Here is a 14,208-nt window from a genome sequence, read left to right as displayed (position 1 = left end):
TTTAAAAATCCTATTCTAAAATGTATGTGAGGTGGTGGGCTATCTTCAGCACCCACTTCTATAGTGCCCCAAAAGTGATAATTTGCAAAATAACACTTAGTAATATCTGGATATAATAATTTAATTAAGCAACCACAGATTTCATTCTGGAGATATTTTATCTTACTTGGGTTCACCAAAAGATACTCTTGACTTATGTAAGGTTCAAATCATGCCTTTTGCTTAATCTCTTTTATTGAATCTTGTTTTGAGTGGTTACGATGGGCAAGGCACTCTGATAGTTATGTTCTGATCAAGCAAAGATTATGATATTATTCCTGACTTCAAGAAGCTCACAAAAATATTCAGGAAATAATGCCACCTAATTATATTGCTGTAAAATTATTATTTTTTTAACAGATTTATTTTCCATGTAATTTTGAGGAAGTGAGTGCAACAATGTTCACATGTTGAATAGGTGGAATAGGTGATAGGCCACACTGTGTAATATGTAAGGTTTCTGATTAGCATGAAAATGTAGCTATAGCGTCTGGAACTAAATGAGGCAGGGAAAAATTAACAACTGCCTAGGGATTACTGGGTGAGAGTAAATAGTTGTGGTTTTGGAAGGCAGAAAGCAAGACCTAAGTAAACTGAGAAGGTCCAGGAGAAATGAGCATCAGGTATGAAAAGTCACAGGTAAGAAAAGTCGCAGAAATAGGGTTACTGCACACACCCAAACACACACCGGTGGAGAGCTTCTGAAGGGCATATACTGAAGGTCTAGTGTAACTTGAAGCCTTTCAGCAGGAGGTGAGGGATGTCAGAAAGAAACATTGTAGGTGTCAAGGATACCTCCAGCTCTCCATTGCTTTGCCCATCCTTACTTGGTGAGAATCAATCTAATCACCATGGTCCTTGAGCACCATGTGCAAGTTCCCATGTGCACATCACAGACAGTTATGATTTTGTTAAAGGGGCCTCTTCAGATGATTTTCTAAGGACTAATTTTATTCCCATATCTAAGTAGAAGAATAATTTTCAGTTCTCCATTAAGTTTGGTGGAAATCAAATCAAAGTCACTATGAAAATTTCACTCATGTGACTTTGAAAATGCTTATTTCCAAATCAGGGAATCACTTTCAGAGAGGAGAATTCAACACATGGGTCGAGACACTTAACACATTACATTTCAAGTGTGCATGCATTTGTGTGTGTGTGTGTGTGTGTATTTCAGGTTATGCAATGCTTCAACAGAATCACAGAATAAGTAAACACGGTTAGTTCCAGAGTACAAATAACAGAAGAAAACTACTTGTTTAAAACTCCCTACACGTTTGCAATTTCTTAGGGTAGATGCACTGAAAGGTGACAGGTAGTTAATTAAATCCAATGGTGGAAACATCCACCATCTGAAGTTCAGGTTTACATGATGACAAACAATTGGCCTGATTCCTTTTACGAACTGAATCTGACCAAATGTTTTCATATCATACTACTTTGCTTTTGTGGGGACATACACTTTATTAAAACTAAACATTTTGGAGACTAAAATGAAAAATAGAAATAACAGTAAGAATCAGGCCCCAATTCAACTTTTAACTAACATATATATCGGCAGTTGAAGAGAAAGCTCATTAGCGCGATATTCATTTGATTTATCTAGAAAATATTTCCTTCCTTGAGTTTGCTAAACTAGTTCTACAGAAGTAGGAAAAGTACTATTAAACCAGAAAAGGTTACTATCAGTTCCAGTTCTGTTGCTGGTTTACTTGTGTAGCTTCGTTTCTCAAGTCTCAAAAAGTATAATGATATTTTGTCACGTGAAGGTAAGATTACCATAGTAACAGAAATGTATGAATATTAAAATTATCATTCATGTTGTGAGACTTTTATTTGAGATAAAATTATTTGAGCTCCCCTTTGGCAGAAATTCTGTCTTATCTTTGTATTTATACCAGCTTCTTATATAGTGGCTGTAATGTAATAAATGTTTACATGAATGGGTTTTTAGAAGTAACTAAAAAGTCCAGAATTGCAAGGATTTAGAGGAACCCCACCTTTCCACGTTTCATTAAGACAAAAATGTCTTAAATACAAAGCTTTGAGTGCATCAACAATCCAGATAAATCATCAAACATATCAGATTATGACTGTGGTTCACACACTCATAACTTGTACACAACAGTTCTTTCCAAATCACAACTAGAACTGTAAGTTTATTTATAACTTAACAACTCAGCTGAAAATATAACGGGTATATTTGTTATTCTATCTGTACTTTTTAAAGTTAGTAATATGAAGTGGCCATGTGAAATGTTTTATTTTCCAGGCTAAAGCAAATGAAAGTTTGCTAGTATCAACACAGAGTGTCATATTTTTTCACAGCATGCAACAATGGTGCTAGGATAGCTATTTCTCACTGTAATTCCCAGAGCACAAAGGGTGTGGGTATAAGCTATTTCATAAGAGCAGCTTTAAATAGTCATTACTGAGGTTTTCATTTTAATAGGTTTCATTCAAAAGAAATAGTAATTGGCATGCATGTTCTACAGCATTGGTTTTATCTTTGGTATAGATTTTTCATGTCATCCTTTATTCAGTAGAAAAGTAAAAAAATTTCTGTCTCGATATAGATTCTTTTGGCTTCCGTGTCATCAAAAGACTGGAAAAATTACAATTTTTGCTGTTAAACTGATGGATTTCTTTACAGAATTGTATTTGAGTTGTGTAGGCACACCCTTAATGTTGCTGGTTATGATGGATAAGCATGCTTTTAAGATGTGGCAGAAACAGTTTTTATTGTTATCATGCTTTTGTCTGTTCAGTAGTCTAAGCAGCATCACTTCTGTGGTCCATTAGGGCTTCCCTACCAAATTCAATTGGCAGTGCTGTGGTGTTCATTTGAAACCTTCACGGAAATATTCATTTGAAAGCTCCATGCAGCTTTAGCGAAGAGTTGACCAAACACTAGGGACAGTTCAACTGATACAATTTACTCAGAATATTTGAACTGAAACAATATATCTTTTTCTCATTAATACATGCTTGTGTTAGATCGACTTATAACATCTACATAAGCAAATCTAAAACACACTGAGGCCAGTTACGTGTTTTGTGTTCATATCCTGCTTAACATAAGTTAAACAGATAATTTGAATGTGTCCAGGAAGGAAAAGTCATGGTTAACCTGGGGTCTGTGTTCTCCCCCGTGTATAACAGCATTCCCTATGTTCTGCAGTAGCACAGGACACAAATCTTGACATGGATGTAGGGAAGCCTTTTCCTGCAGAAGTGTTTAGGTAGAGTGAAATTAGATTTCTATCAATGTCTAATATTATCTTTGTTTTATATATATTTTTTGTATTGTTGTTATATGTGTGAGGGAAGACATATTTAAACGCATGCAGAATGATTTTTAAAAATTATGTCATGGTCTGACTTTGACTTATGAGAGGTCAATCAAAAACTTAGAAAGTTACACAGTTCACTGGTTAATGGTGCTGAAAATGCGTAACAACCACCGTATGCTTGCTACAATTTTGAAGTTCCTTTGGAATTAAAGTTTTTATTAAGTGTGAACTATCAATATCTATTCTGGTGCTAAACATGTGGTGCTAAATGAATTGTTACTGTTAGGAGCTTAGGGACTCTTTTTATTCAGAGTTAAAAGTGTTATCCATTCAATTCCTGATTTAGAAATATTAATAAAGTCCTATTAAATTAATCTTAACCAAAATAAGCCAGTACACTCAATTTTTTAATCTAATAGCCCAACATTATTTAGGTGTTACAGAATGTAAATATATTTCTTAGAAGTTTTCAATTTTTTTTAAAGGCATTTTTTAGCACGGCGATGTAAAATTCAAGTAAAGGTTAGATTACACCTACACCAACCATGCTGCAGGCACCGGCGCCCTCTGGTGGTTAAAAGAACAAATTCTTGATGGCTACTTGGCCTGCAACAAAACCATTTCTTCCGTTCAATAAAAATTTAAGCTGAACAGTTTTAAATTCTTGGATACTCTCTAAATCCGAGAGCATTAAAAAGTGCTTGACTCTATTGACATAATTTTCTAGGAAGATAATAGAGATAATATATCTTGACATCCATTTTCCTAAATAATAATGTTTTTTTAAATGATATTCCAGATCTGAGGTGCTTATTAAAGTGTTCTTTTTGTGAAGTAGGTATTAATAAAATACATTTTTAATTTGTTTACATCATAAATACAATAAGAGTTAAAATTATCAAACAGAATTATAGTGCGTCTCACTTTCAGAAGTGATCATTTATTTTTATATATTAAAACAATTCCATATATCAAAGGATTATCTCTCCACTTTTATGTGTTGATCTATAATTTGATAATGTTCTTTGGTCATACTATTGAGCTAATGATAACATTTTATTATTCCATCCAAAGTCTTTCTAGACTTAAAAATGTACAGAAAAACTTAGAATTATATACCCTGTAACCAATGAAGGCAACATCTTTAGATAAACTTTCACTTGAGTTGTACAACTGACTAAGTGTGATAATCTGTTTTGACAAAGATATTTCTTAAACTGCGTTAGCATAACCAAATGAAATATGCTTTGAAGCAGTTTTCCAAATTAGTATTTTCAAACATTTTAAAGCAATAGAACTCTTTGTATGATCTCAATCCTGCACAAAGCTCTAACATATAATATACATATAATGGACCTACTTATTTCCCAAACCCTCTTCTGTGCCTTGGAAGTTTCTTCTGAGAGCCCTAGGATTCCACTGAACCATTAGAAAAACATTGATCTAAATCATCCAGTTCTCCCCATTTTCTCTAAAATAATCAGCTAATTAAAGACACAAAAAATTGAGACTCAGTGTTTTGCAATGGTCATCTTAAATACCCACTTCACTTTGCACATGTTAGAAGCCAAACTGATGGAGCTTCAAATACTGACTTTAAGTGGTGCTTGGTTATAGATTACAGCATCTTGTGTTTTGTTATTTGACAAACAGAATTTTGGTACCATAATAATTTGAGAATTAGAGATAATTCTGATGCACGTATGAAAAGAAAGTGTTTAAAAATAGCTAAATGTTTCAAATATGTACATAATCCTAAAATATATTGTATCATTTTAGATTTTTTAAAGATTAATTTGATATTTTTTATTCATTACCTAATACTGTGGCAGTAAAAGGTGCCTTTGATATTGTGATATAATGTCATGAATGTGTGCATTTATAAAACCTGTGTAAACATCTACCTTTATAAAGCATAACAAGTGTAGCTTTTTGAGCTCTGCTGTATTTTTCTTTCAATAAAATATTATAATTAATTGTTTTGTTTTTAGGGTTTTAATTAATAACAATTAATCTAATTGTTTTCTTGCTTTCAGTAGTTTTACAATAGAATTGGAAGTAGATGGCATGATAGTTTTGACAAGGAATGGACTACTTTTCTAAAGCAGAAATGATTATATCTTTGAGCATCACTGAAATACATCAGATCTTCTGTTTTTCTTTTTTTCCACTTCTTTTTTTCCTTCCCTGCCTCTTTCCTTCCTTCTTCCATTTTTTTTTTCTATTTAATTCAAAAAATATTTTGAGGTACCAATATAAAACACGGTTCCATGGAAAAAGAGGAAAAGAACATTATATCAAGAAGTTCTGGCTGAGGAAAACTGCAGCAGTTGAACATAAAAATTTTCATGCTTCCCCATATTAAGGGCAAGAAGAGAAACCATAGGCATTCCTGGGGGAGAAGCACCACCTCTGGTCACTAGTTGGCCCAAGGCTGTTGGTTACAGGGTGGCTCTGCCTTGCAGAGGGTTACTCCCAGGCTAGTTTGCTGAGAAGGACCCAAATCTAGGACTTAATTTAAAATTTAAATTTCTCCTTATTTCACAGAAGATAAGAAAGCCTCACTAACTTAAGCCTTTTCAGAATGTCTCCCACCCCCCAGAACTCTGTGGCTCCCTCGCAGCTTCTCTTTCTCTTCTAGTCTTCCCTTTTCACTTTATTTCCTCCTCTTTTATGCCTCCAGTTTCTCATCCATATGTTTGGAAAGTTCTTTCCTTCTCTACAGGAGGTGGGGCTTCGTTCATTGATATGTGTGCGTGTGTGTGTGTTGCAGTTTATAGCCCCTAGGACTAGGCCGGATGGATGCAAAAGAAGTCTTGTTCCTGAGTCTTGCACACCTCTGACAGTGAAGAAATAGGGGGCTGGTGGGTGCCTGATGCCATTCAGTCTTCCCCAATAGTGAGAGCGATAACTGACCACCTCATGAGAAGCAGGCCTACCCTGATAAGGCAAACATCAGCTTTCCCAGAAACAGCTGAGTATGCTCTTGGGAGCAAAGCCTATTCCCACTGCCAGTGACTCTGACCCAGTTCCTTCTGAGACAGTAACCTTGGCATTGCAGTACCAAGGGCGCCAACTTCTTCCTGATCTGTGCTTGCACTGTTAAGCCAACACTGCAGGAGCGACTGGCTTTGTCTTAGCAAACTGGAGAGGTGGCACCAACCTTACTTGAATCTCTCTGGCCCCAAATGTCTCCCTTGATGAAAGAGGAGTGAGGTCTTGACATGTTTCCTTTATTGATAGCCTATTGATTGAAGCTAATGTGGCCACTTATCCAGGGGCACTTTTGTTTTACCAAATGTGAGTGTAGACAGGGATTTGTTCTGTGAGTTTTCACATAATAAATTGAGCAATGTCCTTAATTATCTCTTCAGAAATGATTTTTTTCTAACATAAAAATGGTTAAACGGTACATGAAAATTCTACAAGCCTTAGAATCCGCCATTTTCTACAAAAATTGTGTATGCTTTTACCCTTTGACCCAGCAATTCCTATTCCACAAATCCATTCCAGAGATACACTGGCAATATATGAAATGACATGTGTACAACATTAATCATTATCGCATTATTCTAGTAAAGGGCCAGGCACAACTCAAAGGTCCATCATAAGGGGACTGGCATAAGAGAATACTATGCAAATGAATGTGGAGTGAGAAAAATCTCTAAATTGATAGAGTGGTCTGCCAGGATGTGAGTAAAAGTGAAAAGCAGGATATGTAAGAGTGTAACTAGCATGTTAACCTTGTAAGAAAGACAAGAGGGAGTAATACATATATACACACAGGAAATAATAGATATTTGTTTTTAATTGGTGAAAATAAAGCTGGAGCAGTAAATTTAAAACAAATAAAGATGATTACTTCCAGGAATACGAAAGAAACAGTATGGAGGGGACAAAAATTTTTCAAATGATTTTGAAAGACAGTGTTTTGAGGGTACAACCTCAGTGGAGTACATTGCAAATACAGAGCTACAAATAAATACAAAACTTTATCAGAAGTCTGTCAGTAATAACATTAGTGGGAGAAGGAAGAGCAAGAATAATGCAAGTAAATAACTAGGTTACTCTTTTTAATTGTTTAATTAATTAATTATTGTTGTACAGTCACTTCCCTTTTTATTGCCTTATTTTGTTAGAGAGCCATAAACTCTAAATAATCTTGTAATTTGGCCATCTGCAAATGTTGGCCACCTGCAAATGTTGAGATTAATAATCTACTCCATAATTAACCCATAAAATTATACAGATTTAGATTTGGATGAGGTTTTAGAAATTTATCTATGACATTTTCTCAGATTTATTGCAGCCAATATAGTTACTTTGACATGTTTTACCTTTGTGAAAATTTCTATATATTATTTATATGAATATTGTTGGCAGTTAAAAATCCAAGAGCCAAATTTATGACCTGTTCCTTCCCAAGTGAATAATAATAGTTAATAAAAAATAATAAGGATAGCTCTTTCTGAAGCCATGGTTGGCTCCAGGGTGGACACCACTGCCTCCTTCCATGGCTCAGATGCCGGCCTCTGATCCACCTTGCAATTCCCTCTTCTCTCAGAACCTCAGAATAGCCCAGGGAGCCATGTGTATGACAGGGTCTTGGTGCTCTGGCCAGGTGTCAGGCCTGAGCCTCTGAGGTGGGAGAGCTGAGTTCAGGACAGTGGTCCACCAGAGACCTCCTGGCCCCATACAATACCAAACGGAGAAAGCTCTCCCACAGATCTCCATCTCAATGCTAAGACCCAGCTCCACTCAATGACCAACAAGCTACAGTGCTGGACACCCCATGACAAAAAACTGGCAAGACAGGAACACACCCCCACCCATTAGCAGAGAGGCTGCCTAAAATCATAATAAGTTCACAGACACCCAAAAACACACTACTGGACGCGGTCCTGCCCACGAGAAAGGCAAGATCCAGCCTCATCCACCAGAACACAGGCACCAGTCCCCTCCACCAGGAAGCCTACACAACCCACTGAACCAACCTTACCCACTGATAAGGTTTACCACAAACAATGGGAATTACCAACCTGCAGCCTGTGAAAAGGAGACCCCAAACACAGTAAGTTAAGCAAAATGAGAAGACAGAGAAACACACAGCAGATGAAGGAGCAAAGTAAAAACACACTAAACGAAACAAATGAAGAGGAAATAGGCTGTCTACCTAAAAAAGAATTCAGACTAATGACAGTAAAAATCATTCAAAATCTTGGGAACAGAATGGAGAAAATACAAGAAACATTTAACAAGGACCTAAAAAAACTAAAGAGGAAACAAACAATGAAGAACAACACAATAAGTGAAATTAAAATTCTCTAAAAAGACTCAATAGCAGAATAACTGAGGCAGAAGAACAGATAAGTGACTTGGAAGATAAAATAGCAGAAATAACTACTGCAGAGCAGAATAAAGAAAAAGGAATTGAGGACAATTTCAGAGACCTCTGGGACAACATTTAACACACAAACATTTGAATCGTAAGGGTCCCAGAAGAAGAAGAGAAAAAGAAAGGAACTGAGAAAATATCAGAAGAGATTATAGTTGAAAACTTCACTAATATGTGACAGGAAATAGTCAGTCAAGCCCAGGAAGCACAGAGAGCCCCATAAGGATAAATCCAAGGAGAAACAAGACAAGACACATATTAATCAAACTATCAAAAATTAAATACAAAGAAAAATATTAAAAGCAGGAAGGGAAAAACAACAAATAACATACAAGGGAATCCCCATAAGGTTAACAGCTGATCTTTCAGCAGAAACTCTGCAAGCCAGAAGGGAGTGGCAGGACATATTTAAAGTGATGAAAGGCAAAAACCTACAACCAAGATTACTCTACCCAGCAAGGATCTCATTCAGATTTGACAGAGAAATTAAAACCTTTACAGACAAGCAAAAGTTCAGAGAATTCAGCACCACCAAACCAGCAAATGATAAAGGAACAACAAATGATAAACGAACTTCTCTAGGCAGGAAACACAAGAGAAGGAAAAGACCTACAAAAACCAATCCCAAACAATTAAGAAAATGTTAATAGGAACATACATATAGATAATAACCTTAAATGTAAATGTATTAAATACTCCAACCAAAATACATAGACTGGTTGAATGGATATAGAAACATGATCTGTATATATGCTGTCTACAGGAGACCCACTTCAGACCTAAGGACACATACAGACTGAAAGTGAGGGGATGGAAAAAGATATTCCATGCAAAAGGAAATAAAGAGAAAGCTGGAGTAGCAATTCTCACATCAGACAAAATAGACTTTAAAATACAGGCTATTACAGAGAAACAGGACACTACATAATGATCAAGGGATCAATCCAAGAAGAAAATATAACAATTGTAAATATTTATACACCCAACATAGGAGGACCTCAATACATAAGGCAAATGCTAACAGCCATAAAAGGGGAAATCGACAGTAACAAGATTAGAGTCAGGGACTTTAACACCCCACTTTCACCAATGGACAGATCACCCAAAATGAAAATAAATAAGGAAATACAAGCTTTAAATGACACATTAAACAAGATGGACTTAATTGATATTTATAGGACATTCCATCCAAAAACAACAGAATACACTTTCTTCTCTAGTGCTCATGGAACATTCTCCAGAACAGATCATATCTTGGGTCACAAATCAAGGCTTGGGAAATTTAAGAAAATTGAACTGGTATCAAGAATCATTTCCGACCACAACAGTATAACACTAGATATCAGTTACAGGAAAAAAAAACTGTAAAAAATCAAAACATATGGAGGCTAAACAATACAGTACTAAATAAACAAGATGTCACTGAAGAAATCAAAGAGGAAATAAAAAAATACCTAGAAACAAATGACAATGAAAACATGATGACCCAAAACCTATGGGATGCAGCAAAAGCAGTTCTAAGAGGAAGTTTGTAGCAATACAATCCTACCTCAAGAAACAAGAAACATCTCAAATAAACAACCTAACCTTACACCTAAAGCAATTACAGAAAGAAGAACAAGAAACAAAAAAAACCCCGCCAAAGTTAACAGAAGGAAAGAAATCATAAAGATCAGATTAGAAATAAATGAAAAAGAAATGAAGGAAACAATAGCAAAGATGAATAAAACTAAAAGCTGGGTCTTTGAGAAGGTAAATAAAATTGATAAACCATTAGCCAGACTCATCAAAAAAAAGAGGGAAAAGACTCAAATCAATAGAATTAGAAGTGGAAAAGGAGAAGTAACAACTGACACTGCAGAAATACAAAGGATATGAGAGATTACTACAAGCAACTATACGCCAGTAAAATGGACAACCTGGAAAAAATGGACACATTCCTAGAAAAGCACAACCTTCTGAGACTGAACCAGGAAGAAACAGAAAATATAAACAGACCAATCACAAGCACTGAAATTGAGACTGTGATTTAAAATCTTCCAAAAAACAAGCCCAGGACCAGATGGCTTCACAGGCGAATTCTATCAAACGTTTAGAGAAGAGCTAACACCTATCCTTCTCAAACTCTTCCAAAATATAGCAGAGGGAGGAAGACTCCTAACCTCATTCTATGAGGCCACCATCACCCTGATACCAAAACCAGACAAAGATGCCACAAAAAAGAAAACTGTAGGCCACTATCATTGATTAACATAGATGCAAAAATCCTCAACAAAATACTAGCAAACAGAATCCAGCAGCACATTAAAAGGATCATACGCCATGATCAAGTGGGGTTTATCCCAGGAATGCAAAGATTCTTCAATATATGCAAATCAATCAATGTGATACACCATACTAAAAAATTGAAGGAGAAAAGCCATATGATCATCTCAGTAGCTGCAGAAAAAGTTTTCAACAAAATTCAACACCGATTTATAATTTTAAAAAACCCTTCAGAAAGTAGGAATAGAGGGAACTTACCTCCACATAGTAAAGGCCATATATGACAAACCCAGATCCAACATCGTTCTCAATGGTGAAAAACTGAAACAATTTCCACTAAGATCAGGAACAAGACAAGGTTGCCCACTCTCACTACTATTATTCAACATAGTTTTGGAAGTTTTAGCCACAGCAATCAGAGAAGAAAAAGGAATCCAAATTGGAAAAGAAGTAAAACTGTCACTGTTTGCAGATGACATGACACTATACATAGAAAAATCCTAAAGATGCTAACAGAAAACTACTAGAGCTAATCAATGAATTTGGTAAAGTAGCAGAATACAAAATTAGTGCGCAGAAATCTCTTGCATTCCTATACACTAATGATGAAAAATCTGAAAGAGAAATTAAGGAAACACTCCCATTTACCACTTCAACAAAAATAATAAAATACGTAGGAATAAACCTACCTAAGGAGACAAAAGACCTGTATGCAGAAAAATATAAGACAAATGAAACAAATTAAAGTTGATACAAACAGATGGAGAGATATACCATGTTCTTGGATTGGAAGAATCAACATTGTGAAAATGACTATACTACCCAAAGCAATCTACAGATTTAATGCAATCCCTATCAAGCTACCCATGGCATTTTTCACAGAACTAGAACAAAAAATTTCACAATTTTTATGGAAACACAAAAGACCCTGAATAGTCAAAGCAAGCTTCAGAAAGAAATACAGAGCTGGAGGAAACAGGCTCCCTAACTTCAGACTATACTACAAAGCTACAGTAGTCAAAACAGTATGGTACTGGCACAAAAACAGAAATATAGATCAATGGAACAGGATAGAAAGCCCAGAGATACACCCACGCACATATGTTCACCTTACTTTTGATAAAGGAGAGAAGAATATACAATGGAGAAAAGACAGCCTCTTCAACAAGTGGTGCTGGGAAAACAGGACAGCTACATGTAAAAGAATGAAATTAGAACACTCTCTAATACCATACACAAAAATAAACTCAAAATGGATTATGGACCTAAAACTAAGGCCAGACACTATAAAACTCTTAGAGGAAAACACAGGCAGAACACTCCATGACATAAATCACAGCAAGACCCTTTTTGACCCACCTCCTAGAAAAATGGAAATAAAAACAAAAACTAACAAATGGTACCTAATGAAACTTTAAAGCTTTTGCACAGCAAAGGAACGATAGACAAGATGAAAAGACAACCCTCAGAATGGGAGAAAATATTTGCTAATGAAGCAAGTGACAAAGGATTAATCTCCAAATTAACATGCAGCTCATGCAGCTCAATATCAGAAAGACAAGCAACCCAATCCAAAAATGGGCAGAAGACCTAAATAGACATTTCTCCAAAGAAGATACGCAGATTGCCAACAAATACATGAAAGGATGTTCAACATCACTAATCATTAGAGAAATGCAAATCAAAACTACAATGAGGTATAACCTCACACCAGTCAGAATGGCCATCATCAAAAAATCTACACACAATAAATGCTGGAGAGGGCATGGAGTAAAGGGAACCCTCTTGCACTGTTGGTGGGAATGTTAATTGATTCAGCCACTATGGAGAGCAGTATGGAGGTTCCTTAAAAAACTAAAAATAGAACTACCATACAACCCAGCAATCCCACTACTGGGCATATACCCTGAGAAAACCATAATTCAGAAATAGTCATGTACCACAATGGTCATGGTGGCTCTATTTACAATAGCCAGGACATGGAAGCAACCCAAGTGTCCATCACTGGATGAATGGATAAAGAAGATGTGGCACATATATACAATGGAATATTACTCAGCCATAAAAAGAAACAAAATTGAGTTATTTGTAGAGAGCTGGATGGACCTAGAGTCTGTCATACAGAGTGAAGTCAGAAAGAGAAAAACAAATACTTTATGCTAATGCATATATATGGAATCTAAAAAAAAAAATGTTTCTGAAGAACTTAGGGGTAGCACAGGAATAAAGATGAAGACGTAGAGAATGGACTTGAGGATACGGGGAGTGGGAAGGGTAAGGTGGGATGAAGAGAGTGTCATGGACATATATACATTACCAAATGTAAAACAGATAGCTAGTGGGAAGCAGCCGTAGAGCACAGGGAAATCAGCTCGGTGCTTTGTGACCAGCTAGAGGGGTGGGATAGGGAGGGTGTGAGGGAGATGCAAGAGGGAGGAGATATAGGGATATATGTATATGTATATGTATAGCTGATTCACTTTGTTATAAAGCAGAAACTAACACACCATTGTAAAGCAATTACACTCCAATAAAGATGTTAAAAAAAAAGAATTTGAGAAACTGGCATAGAATTGTAAATATTAAAAGATGATTCAATGCTGTACTTTATATTTACTGAAAAGTATTTTCAAAGCTGAATTAACTACAGGTAATTTGTATGTAGTAAACATTTAGAAACAGATTACAATGTAAGGGTTGATCCTCTTAAGTAACTTTAATGAGTTTTGGCCAAATATAACTTTATTATATAAACAATTGGTTTATATTCAACTCTACTACTTAAATACTATTCAGGGCATTTAAAATCACCTATTCTATTTTCTAGGTTTTTAAAATTTTTAAACAAGCAAAATACACAAATGAAAAATGATCTAACAAAAACTTAATGCCATAATAAAATCATTTTATTAACATTTTTATATGCTTCACATACATACATATTTGTAAATATTGAAAAAAGTGTCCATATTATTTGCATTCTGCTCATTTCAGTAGTGAAAAAGATAGCTACAATGTAGTATGAAATGTGCTCTAATGCTATGTCCCAAGAGAGAGCACCTAAGGGAGACCTGGGCGTTGTGAGTGGGTGTGGGTGCTTAGGAGGTTTTCTGAAGGAGATAATTGAACTAATTCCCCTCTCCCCATAACCCTTTTAATCTATAGTCATAACCCGACTTATACATGCCTCTGAGTTACTGAGATTTTTCCCAAAGT

Source organism: Monodon monoceros, unplaced genomic scaffold (genome assembly GCF_005190385.1).
Source record: "Monodon monoceros isolate NGI ecotype Baffin Bay Population unplaced genomic scaffold, NGI_Narwhal_1 Super_Scaffold_14, whole genome shotgun sequence".
NCBI lineage: Eukaryota > Metazoa > Chordata > Mammalia > Artiodactyla > Monodontidae > Monodon > Monodon monoceros.
Note: the sequence above shows the minus strand (reverse complement) of the source record.